Source organism: Parambassis ranga, chromosome 13 (genome assembly GCF_900634625.1).
Source record: "Parambassis ranga chromosome 13, fParRan2.1, whole genome shotgun sequence".
Lineage (NCBI taxonomy): Eukaryota > Metazoa > Chordata > Actinopteri > Ambassidae > Parambassis > Parambassis ranga.
In genome coordinates, this window is record NC_041033.1 from 3696324 (window position 1) to 3705445 (window position 9122).

The window sequence follows — 9122 nt, forward strand, 5'->3', positions numbered from 1 at the left end:
TATGGGTATATGTTGAATCTGCAGATCTTTACTGGGCTTTAGTTCTTTATTTTAGTTAAGTCCTCCCTGACCAAAAAGTCATTATATAACAAACATACTTTTGTAACAATTTTCCCAGACATGTCTCCCACTGCTGCTATTTTCACCTAGTGACAAGTTGTGCCCGAGGTCAAGGCATGAAAATATCAACTTCATAAAACGTTCATCCTGAGCATGAAATTACTTCTGAGCCTAATTTCTTGTCCATTCGTCCACTTAAAATTTGGGTTGTTGCAGATTCTTAATATTGGAACTGTACACCTGAATGAATGAACTACCCATGACCAATGTAGTAAAAAAGTGATGAATTAATCTATATTCAGCAAGGTTTGACAAACAGGTGTATTTTCTCTTTAACGCCTGCAATGAATGCAACAAACCAGAAGAAGAGGAAAAGGGAAACTAGGATTGGAGCTGAAGGGTAGGTGGCACCACTGTGATTGGAAAAGGCACAGACCAGATTAAGAGCCAGCAACCTGATTTCTCCGAGAAAAATGGGTGAACAGGAGGAAGAGGTGGGAAAAGGACAGGTGTCAGGGCCCCATGATAAAAGGCTAGCAGTGGAGGAGTTATAGACACTGAGGATGGAGAGGGCCGGAGTTTAAGTGCCAGAAGTGCTTAGAGCTGTCCTCCTACATTGATATTCTGAGCTCATAGTTTGCTAAAAACCCCTCCTCCTCCTCCTCTTTCTTCTGCCCCCACCCCCCCTTTTTTTTTCTTCCAATGGTGATGTCATCCCTATATGGATCCTTTGGTGAGATGCCATCATTGGTTACATCTCTGTCACTGTCACCATCTGCACGCACACACATCCACTTAGCCCCACAGCGACCTACATCTTAATGCACATTTGCTGCAAAGGACACAAATATATATGTATTAGTAGATGGGTGGAGTCAGTGGAGGATGTGAAGGCACATATCTACTGAAGCCAGAGGATGGCTTGTGTAGGCTGTGGTGGAAGGGTGCGTTTCTTTTTTAATATATCAGAGTGGCCGTCCACGTGAGGGAGGGTGGAGCTATAAATCACTTCAAATGATTATGAATTTATAGTTTTGAGTAGAAGCATGGTATGGTGTGTGCTTTCTGTGTTTTGAATCAAAAAGTGACGGTGGCCAATGGAGCCTGCCGCATAGGTTTTAGTTTAATTACTAAGCAGACCACCAGGAGAGGTGCCAGTAAGAAAACAATCACAGCAGCGTCAAGCTGAGAGGCGCCATCAAGCAGCAAGACTGTTCACATCAGTCCGAGGAAAAAAATCTACTCATCTACTGCAGAATATGTAGATGAGGTGATCTGTGTGTGTGTGGAATTTTAGTGGATGAAGGGTAGGGAACACCAAGCGACAGGCAGGAAACAGCCACAGCACTCTGCTTCCTATCGGCTGTCGATTGATTAAGGAGGTCATCTGAAAGTCAATCTCTCTCTCTCTCTCTCTCTCTCTCTCGCTGCCACCCATGTGTGACCCACCCCTACAACCCTCCCCACTCTTCCCGCCTTGCCCTCCCCCTTTCTCCCTACCTCTGTCCGGAATTACAACACGAGGCAATTAAAGCCAACCTGCCAAGCGACTCGCTGTTCTGGGCTCGTAATTTTTAACTCACCGTAATTAAAAGTGTTACAGAGGCAGCAGCGGGAGGGAGGCAAGGATGGGTAGGTGTTGGGCGACCAAGAAGAAGTGTGGGATGATTGATTGATGGACGGGAAAGGGTGGAGTGGGTGGAGCGGTGATAAGAAGGAGGGGGCTATGTGGCAAAGAAAGAAAGAAAAAAAAAACAGGGGGAGGGCAAAAGTCAGAGCCTTGAGTTTGATTGGAAAGAGGAATGTGGAGGAGGAATGAAAACAGGGCAATGGAGGGTCACGGGATGAAATTATGTGTGTTTGTGTGTGAGAGAGAGAGAAACAGAAAAAGTGGGTGTCTAACATGTTGCCAGGGTCTCCAGGGAATCACTAACAAGATGACCAGGGTGAACTAATTGTGTCTGTAGTGCTCTCCTGTACAATCAATCAAGTTATCTTAGATAGTGTGCTGGAAGGTGACAGGAGCCTGTGTGTCTGTGATTTGCACTTTCACAACAGTGTGTGTGTGTGTGTGTGTGTGTGTGTGTGTGTGTTTGTGTGTGTGTTTGTGTGTGTGTGTGTGTGTGTGTGTGTGTGTGTGTGTGTGAGTTTTTTTCACCATCACAGTGACCAGTTTTGAGGATTCTCAACTTCATTTAGACAGAAGATTGCAAGGTAGATGAACACACACATTACAACTGCATAAACCTGGGAGAAACCTGAACATTGAACTGTTAGCAGCTTGAGACCATTATGATTTGAAATCCCTGGGTGTCGCCATTATACTATCAGGGATGTATTCTGCTATGTGTGTGGGATAGATACAGACATACATTTTTCCATGGACAGTGTTATCACTAAAGATGAATAAAGTTAGAATAGAAGAAAACAATCACAGAAAACTGGCATGAAGACAGCAGAAAAGAACAGTAGAAAAGGAAAAAAACAATCTGATCAGTGGATGATCAGCCCTTTTGCCCCTCCCCCCATCTGGGCTTCCTAATTACTGTCCAGTGTTATTCACTGTCTCCAAGGGGAATGAGATGTGTTGACTATGCCCAGGCAAGGCAGTAGGACCAGATGGTACTATGTAAATAAATGCTCAGAGAAGTCCCCTCTTTATCTGTGTAAGATCTACTTTTTACATGACTTCAGTCTGATCTGAGCTTGATGGCTGTCCCTGTTCTGATATCCACCAACGGCCATAGGATATACAAAGGTTAGGAACCACAGATGTACAGTATATGTATTCAATTTAATGTTACTTATATAGCACCTTTTACAGTCAAAATTGTGCGGCAAGGCAGGCTTTAAATAGTGTTTTACAAAAAAACCTAGAGCCTAAACCCCTGAAAGAAACCTTGAACAGGGCCCGGCTCATAAGGAGAACCTTCCTGCTGATAGTCGGCCGGGTAGAGGAGGAGAAGAAGAGGTAGACAGGACAGAGCAGGCTGAAAGAGAGAGAGAGAAAGAGGAAGAAACATCATCCATTACAGAGAACAAAATATGACAGGTTGTAGTTGGAATGCTGAAAAACGTGTCAAGTTAATTATACTAGCACTACATAAATGAATGACACAGGCAGATGTTGACAGTAGACACTGGGTTTGTTAGAGGCTGAATGCTGTTCAGCATGTTGATCTGGACAGAGAGAGACCTGTAGGGAGATACAGAGAGAGAGAGAGAGAGAGAGAGAGAGAGAGAGAGAGAGGGAACTACGAGGAAGACATGAGGAGGTCACTACTAACTTATCCAGTGCTGTTTCTGTGCTGTAGTGGGCTCTGAAACCAGACGGAAACACCTCAAACAGACTGCTCATATGTAGGTGATCAATTAACTGACTGACTGAGGTTAGAGATCGGTCTGTAGTTTCCTAAGATGTCTGGGTGAACTGAAGGTTTTTTTAAATAAAGGTCTGATCACAGCAGCTTTGAAAGCCTGTGGTACATATCCTGTTGTTATAAGTTGATCTGATCTAATAAGGAAGTGCCATCAGAGCAAAGGCTTCCTTAAAGGAGCTTAGTTAGGACAGGGTCTAAGAGACATGTAGTTAGTTAAGATTTATTAATGCTGGAGGTCAGCATGTATGTATGAATGAGTAAAAGTGCAACTATACATTATTTTCATTACATTCATGTTGGACTGAATGGCCTAATATCTGACTCACACACACACACACACACACAGAGATAGAATAAGGAGTATGATATAAAAGAAAATCATAAGGGAGGAGTTAACAGTTACAGCCCCTTCTGTATTCTCCTCCCAGCCTCCTCCTCTATTCTCTCTCCTTTTCTCTCTGTCTTCCCCCCTGAGTCGCTTTCCAAATTTTTTATTATCAGGCCCAATAAAGGAGCGTGAAATGAAAACATAATTGGGTTTTAATTTGTCTGTGGAGCTCCAGCCACCCACTGACAAAAGCCCAACCAGATCGCTGCTCACCGCTTCATTAAGGTTAGAGACAAGGAAGAGAGAGAAAAGAGCTGCCAGGAAATACATTTCTCTTCCCATAAAAGCTTGTGTAAGCATATGTGTGTGTGTGTGTGTGTGTGTGTGTATCAGAATCAGCCATGTGTGTGTTTATTTACACGTCTCTGTTTCCTCCTGTGTTGGTTTTGTTCGCTCTGAGGAATACACAGCTCTCCCGGCTGCAGGACGAGGTGTTCTTACAGCCTATAAACAAGTGTTCAAGTGGGGAAAGCTCAAGTACCCTTAAGTAGCTCCTTATCACCACCTTGCCTAAGTGTGTATGTGTGTATGACTGTGCAGGTGTGTGAATGTGTGTGTGTGTGTTCCTTTCTGGCTTGTGGCTGTGTAAGACGTGAGCTTCTTAAAGAGCCCACTGGGACAAGTGAAGGAAGCGTAGTAAGGGCTGGACCTGCTCTTCTCCACCACCCCCACCCCCACTCTGCACTACAGCCGAGCTAAGTCAGGAGGAATGTGTAAAATCTTTAAGTCTGCATTTATTTTTTGCCTCTCTCACACATTCGAATCATCATCTACATATTTGTCTGTTCAGCAATGCTAACAGGCTGGATGTTCATAATTGTGTACAAAAACACAACAGGTGCTGAACACTATATAACGTCATGACTAAAAGTTGTGCTGCAGTAATATGTGCTGGAACTTGATTTCTTCATGATGAACTAGATGGGGTTTGTACCTTTATGTAATACCATAGTCTGTAGTCAGTGTCACATGCACATCGATTATGGACTGCAGAGCATCTATTTTTTTATGTATAGAACTCAAGGATTGAGGCCTTGTCTGGGCAGCATGTTCTTATGATCCTCAGAGCTATGTTGTCTGGAGATCTAAGCTCCTGGTAGGGTCTCAGGAGGCAAACAAGTCTGGGGTGAAGATCCAGACTAACTTTGGAGCCAAAGTTGTCCAGGGTGTTAGGCATCATACGATTATTGGTGCTTGTGTGGTTCTATAGTGTTGCGTGGTTCTATGGTGTAATGGTTAGCACTTTGGACTTTGAATCCAGCAATCCGAGTTCAAATCTCGGTAGAACCTACTATTAGTATTCTTTGCTATACAAGCATTCTTCACATGATGCTGATTTAATCGGTTTATTTTGTGGGCAGCAGTGGCTCAGTGGTATAGCAGGGTTGTCCAGGAAGGTTGGTGGTTTGATCCCAACTCCTCCATAGTCACTGTTGTGTGTCCTTGGGCAAGACACTCTACCTGCATAGACTCCAGTGCACTCACTGGTGTATGGCGCTCTTTGCTGGGCTGCCTGGGCTGTCCCATTGTGGGACTAATAAAGGTTTCTAATTTAATTCTCAGGGAGGCAATCCCAGTGGTGGACACCTTGAGCGACATGCCCTGTGGGAGGCATGTCCTGCACCCCATTAAGCTGAAGAAGGATTCCTACTGAGCTTGGTTGGCTTCTGGGACCCCAGATGCAGCTGACAGGTATCAGCAGACCAAGCAGGCTGCAACAATGACTGTTACCAAGGTGAGAACTGAGGTGTGAGATGAGCTTGATGAGGACATAGAAACTGATCAACCCCAAGAAGATTCTGGAAAACCAAATAGTGGCTCAGGAGGAGGAAGCAGTGTTTTACCAACACTGTGTAGAATGAGGGCAGGGTGCTGCTGACCTCAACTGGTGATGTCATTGGGCGGTGGAAGGAATACTTTGGGGGCTGCCTATAACTGGGGCTGTAGTTGCTGAGGTAGTTTGAAAGCTCCATGGCAACAAGGCCCCAGGATTATATGAGGTCCACCCTTGGTTCCTGTTGGTTTGGTCTTGGTTGACACACACCTTTGCAACATGGCATAGACTTGTCAGTGCCTCTGGCACCCCCTCCCTGCTAGGGGGAGAGAAGAGTCAGTCAAACCTCAGATCCAAGATCCAAGAAGTGGATAGTATGCGTAATTCAACTCTAGATCTGGGTAACAGTGTTTCAATGTCTATCCAACTGTTGAACACACCTTCACTTCAGTTGTTTGACAAAGGCTAAGCCAGCATGTTTTTATTAGATTCTTTAATATTCTCAAGATGGTTTCACAAGATTGCAGAATAAAGACGGTGATGACATTTACACTTAATATGGCATTTATGCCAATTTAACATTATTTTTGCCTCTGTTATTTCTGTTATTCACGCTTATCTGTTGGTATTTGTGGTGGAGTGACAGACATTCAGTAAAATCTATGGTTATTTTGTTGACCCCATCATGGCATTAGGTGGAAAAGGGTGAAATATTTTATTTTGAATTTCTGGTATTTACGCTCAGCTTGCTGTAACTATGTTTTTCTTGTGGATCTTATATGGATTTAGTGTATGGAAGCATTATTATTTAGTTGTGAACTTCATTACTTTCGAGTGGCTGTCTGTGCTCTGCCTGTCAGTGAGAGGTGTTCAGTTTCAGGGTGGCTAGGCGTGGCTCCCAGGTGATTGGTGGCAGACGCACTGTGCCTTTATATCCTGGCTGGACCCACATTCATCGCCATCTCTTTCACTAACAGCATAAGTAAAGTGAGTTTGTAATCCTTACGTTTTTTGATAATCAGTGTTTTTCCTCCGCCCCAGGACTTGGACCTCCCTGTGCCACTTGCCTGCCTGCCTGCCTAGCCACTCCTTTGTTGGAAAACTCCTCGCCACAATTATTAAAACCTCTAAACCCTATTCCAGGTCTGTGGTCTGCTTCTGGGTCTCAAGAAAACATAACACAGCTTATTTTTAAATGCAGTAATGACTATTGCCGATCCTCTGATGAGTCTTTTTTGCTGGTAAAACATCATTAACATGGCTCAATCATTTATTTCAAGCCTGCTTCACCATGACAAAACAACACATTGCAGTCATGTCATTTTTTTTCAATTAAAGCCTCAGTACAACATCTATCTTATAGGTGCACAAAAGCAAAGCGTGCCCTCAGTGTTATAAATCACGGCTTCAACATGGAATTTTGTTTGTTTTCTTTCTCGGCAGCAGAGGGAAACCTGGGAGAAGAGAGAGTGAAGCTGGTCGAACAACAAACAGTAAAAATGAGATAATACATTTGCAAAAACCCAAAAGACTCTTTATCTCAAAAACACATTTGCTGCCAGCCCCCACCTCAACCCCCCAAAAAATATGGTGGGGGGGGAAATATATTTTCATTGGTTTTACATAGGCACTACTAACTGTGAATGTTGCTGTGTCCATGGCAACCTACCTGGCTTTTGCTGCCATGTTTTGCTGAATGGCTTTTTCCTCCTGCCAGTTATGTGTTAGCCAGTCGATAGCAGTACATGGTGTAATGAACAGACTATGAAACAATGCCCTGGGCAACGCCACTCTACAGATAAAGAGAGTGAGAGGAGAAAATGCTGACTGCAGTGAACAAAAATACAACTATTTAAAGTAGAAATAGCCCCAGAGCCCAGCTATTGAAACAGCAAAGGAGAGGAAGAGAAGCAAAATTATAGCAAGTGGCTCTATTCAACAACTTTGATTTGTTTAAGGGAAATTCTTACAATAAAAAGGAAAATGACAATGTGGACGCCACTGGCAGGAAGGCCTTTTATTACCTGACTACACAGCAGAATCTGTTTTAAAAGAACTTGCTGTGTTTTTTTTTTAAAGAATGTCTCAATATTATTACATTATTATATATATAATAATATGCCTAAATGTAATAAATTATACATTAAAAATTCAGTGCCTTATGTCGTGATTAAATGTGCACTCTTACTTGATGGAATCATGTCACTGTTCAGTCCTCATCATCTTATGTTATCTTATGTTTTTTTTTTCTTTTTTGTGATCTACTTTAAAGATTCTAGTACATCATGATGATTATATGGAAGAATTGCAATGTTCTAAAACATTTGACTGACAATAAACAACATAAATACATAAGACAAAGGAGTCTGCCATGCAGTGAGCAATATCTGCTCATTATCATTGTGTATTCTAATCAAAACTCCAAATTTTTGTTTAATGCATTGAAAGTCCCTGAGACTGTTTTACAGTGTAATAATTGCCTTTTAGTGGACTGTCATTGGCTCCAAATCATCTGTAATAAAAAGAACAAAGTATACAATCATGCTCTGCCAGTTTATTTCATTGGACCGAATGAATACGCTTTTGGAATCACACCTGCCAACTACATAAACCAAAGAACACTTCACTGAACCCTCATGCACACACAGAAACACACAGCAGGATGGTCATGGCACCGTGCCTTTGCTGGATTGGTTATCATTATTATGTCTGAATACTACAAATTGTTCCATTCACTCTGCTTCTTTTGACACAGTTACATTATTTTACACTGTACAATTCCCTCCTGGGTGATTGTCCTGCATGTAATACCCCTGTGTTATATCCCTCTACACTGCAGTGCTACACACACACACACACACACACACAGTTGGACTTGACCACTCCTTTTGGCAAGTTAAACCAACATGAAAAACAATCTCTTTCTTTCTAACCTGTTTAATCTACACCTCCAATCTCTCTTTTTTAATCTTCTCCCTTATCTATCCACCACTACATCCATCCATTTAACAGCTCCTTACCCATACTCTACATCTGATCCAATCTCTCTCAGGTTTTTCCACCTCTCCCCCTCTCCTCCTCCTCTTCCTCAGGTTTGATGGGCTGAATGGAGTCAGTTCAGGGCTGTAAGCTCCTCACACCCTCCCTGCTCCCTCCACTCAATCCATCTTTTCAGAAAAACATAAATACCAGTTTCCTATTACATCAGTCTGATGAAGCCAGCAGCTGAGGCAAGATTACATTACTGCTGAGAACAATACTTGTGTGTGTGTGTGTGTGTGTGTGTGTGTGTGTGTCCACATATGTGTCAATCAATCAATCCATCACATTTTTTATTTGCTTTTGGTCCCTTGGGAGAATTGTATGTACATGTAGAGTGTGTGTGTCCTGTGTGTTTCTCTTTCTCTCTCTCTCTCTCTGTGTTTATATTACATGAAACCAAAGGAAAGCAGTGCAGACTTTGTATGCAGAGACTCCAAAGAGACAAAGTCTAATCTTATGCAAAAAGAAGAAAGAGGCT

General features: G+C 42.7%; 1 protein-coding gene and 1 non-coding gene across 7 annotated transcripts in view; both read left to right on the forward strand.

Annotated features, from left to right (window-relative positions):
- The window catches only part of ccdc150 (coiled-coil domain containing 150), a 64823-nt gene extending 57879 nt beyond the window's left edge, over positions 1–6944 (forward strand). For all 6 annotated transcript variants that reach the window (XM_028420301.1, XM_028420306.1, XM_028420308.1 and 3 more), the window contains one exon: positions 6644–6944. The gene's annotated coding sequence lies outside the window, so the exon portion shown is untranslated. The remainder of the gene's footprint in view (positions 1–6643) is intronic.
- trnaq-uug (transfer RNA glutamine (anticodon UUG)) lies at positions 5047–5118 on the forward strand. Its single transcript has one exon. It is a non-coding gene; the product is annotated as a tRNA-Gln (tRNA).
- Positions 6945–9122: the final 2178 nt, after the last annotated feature.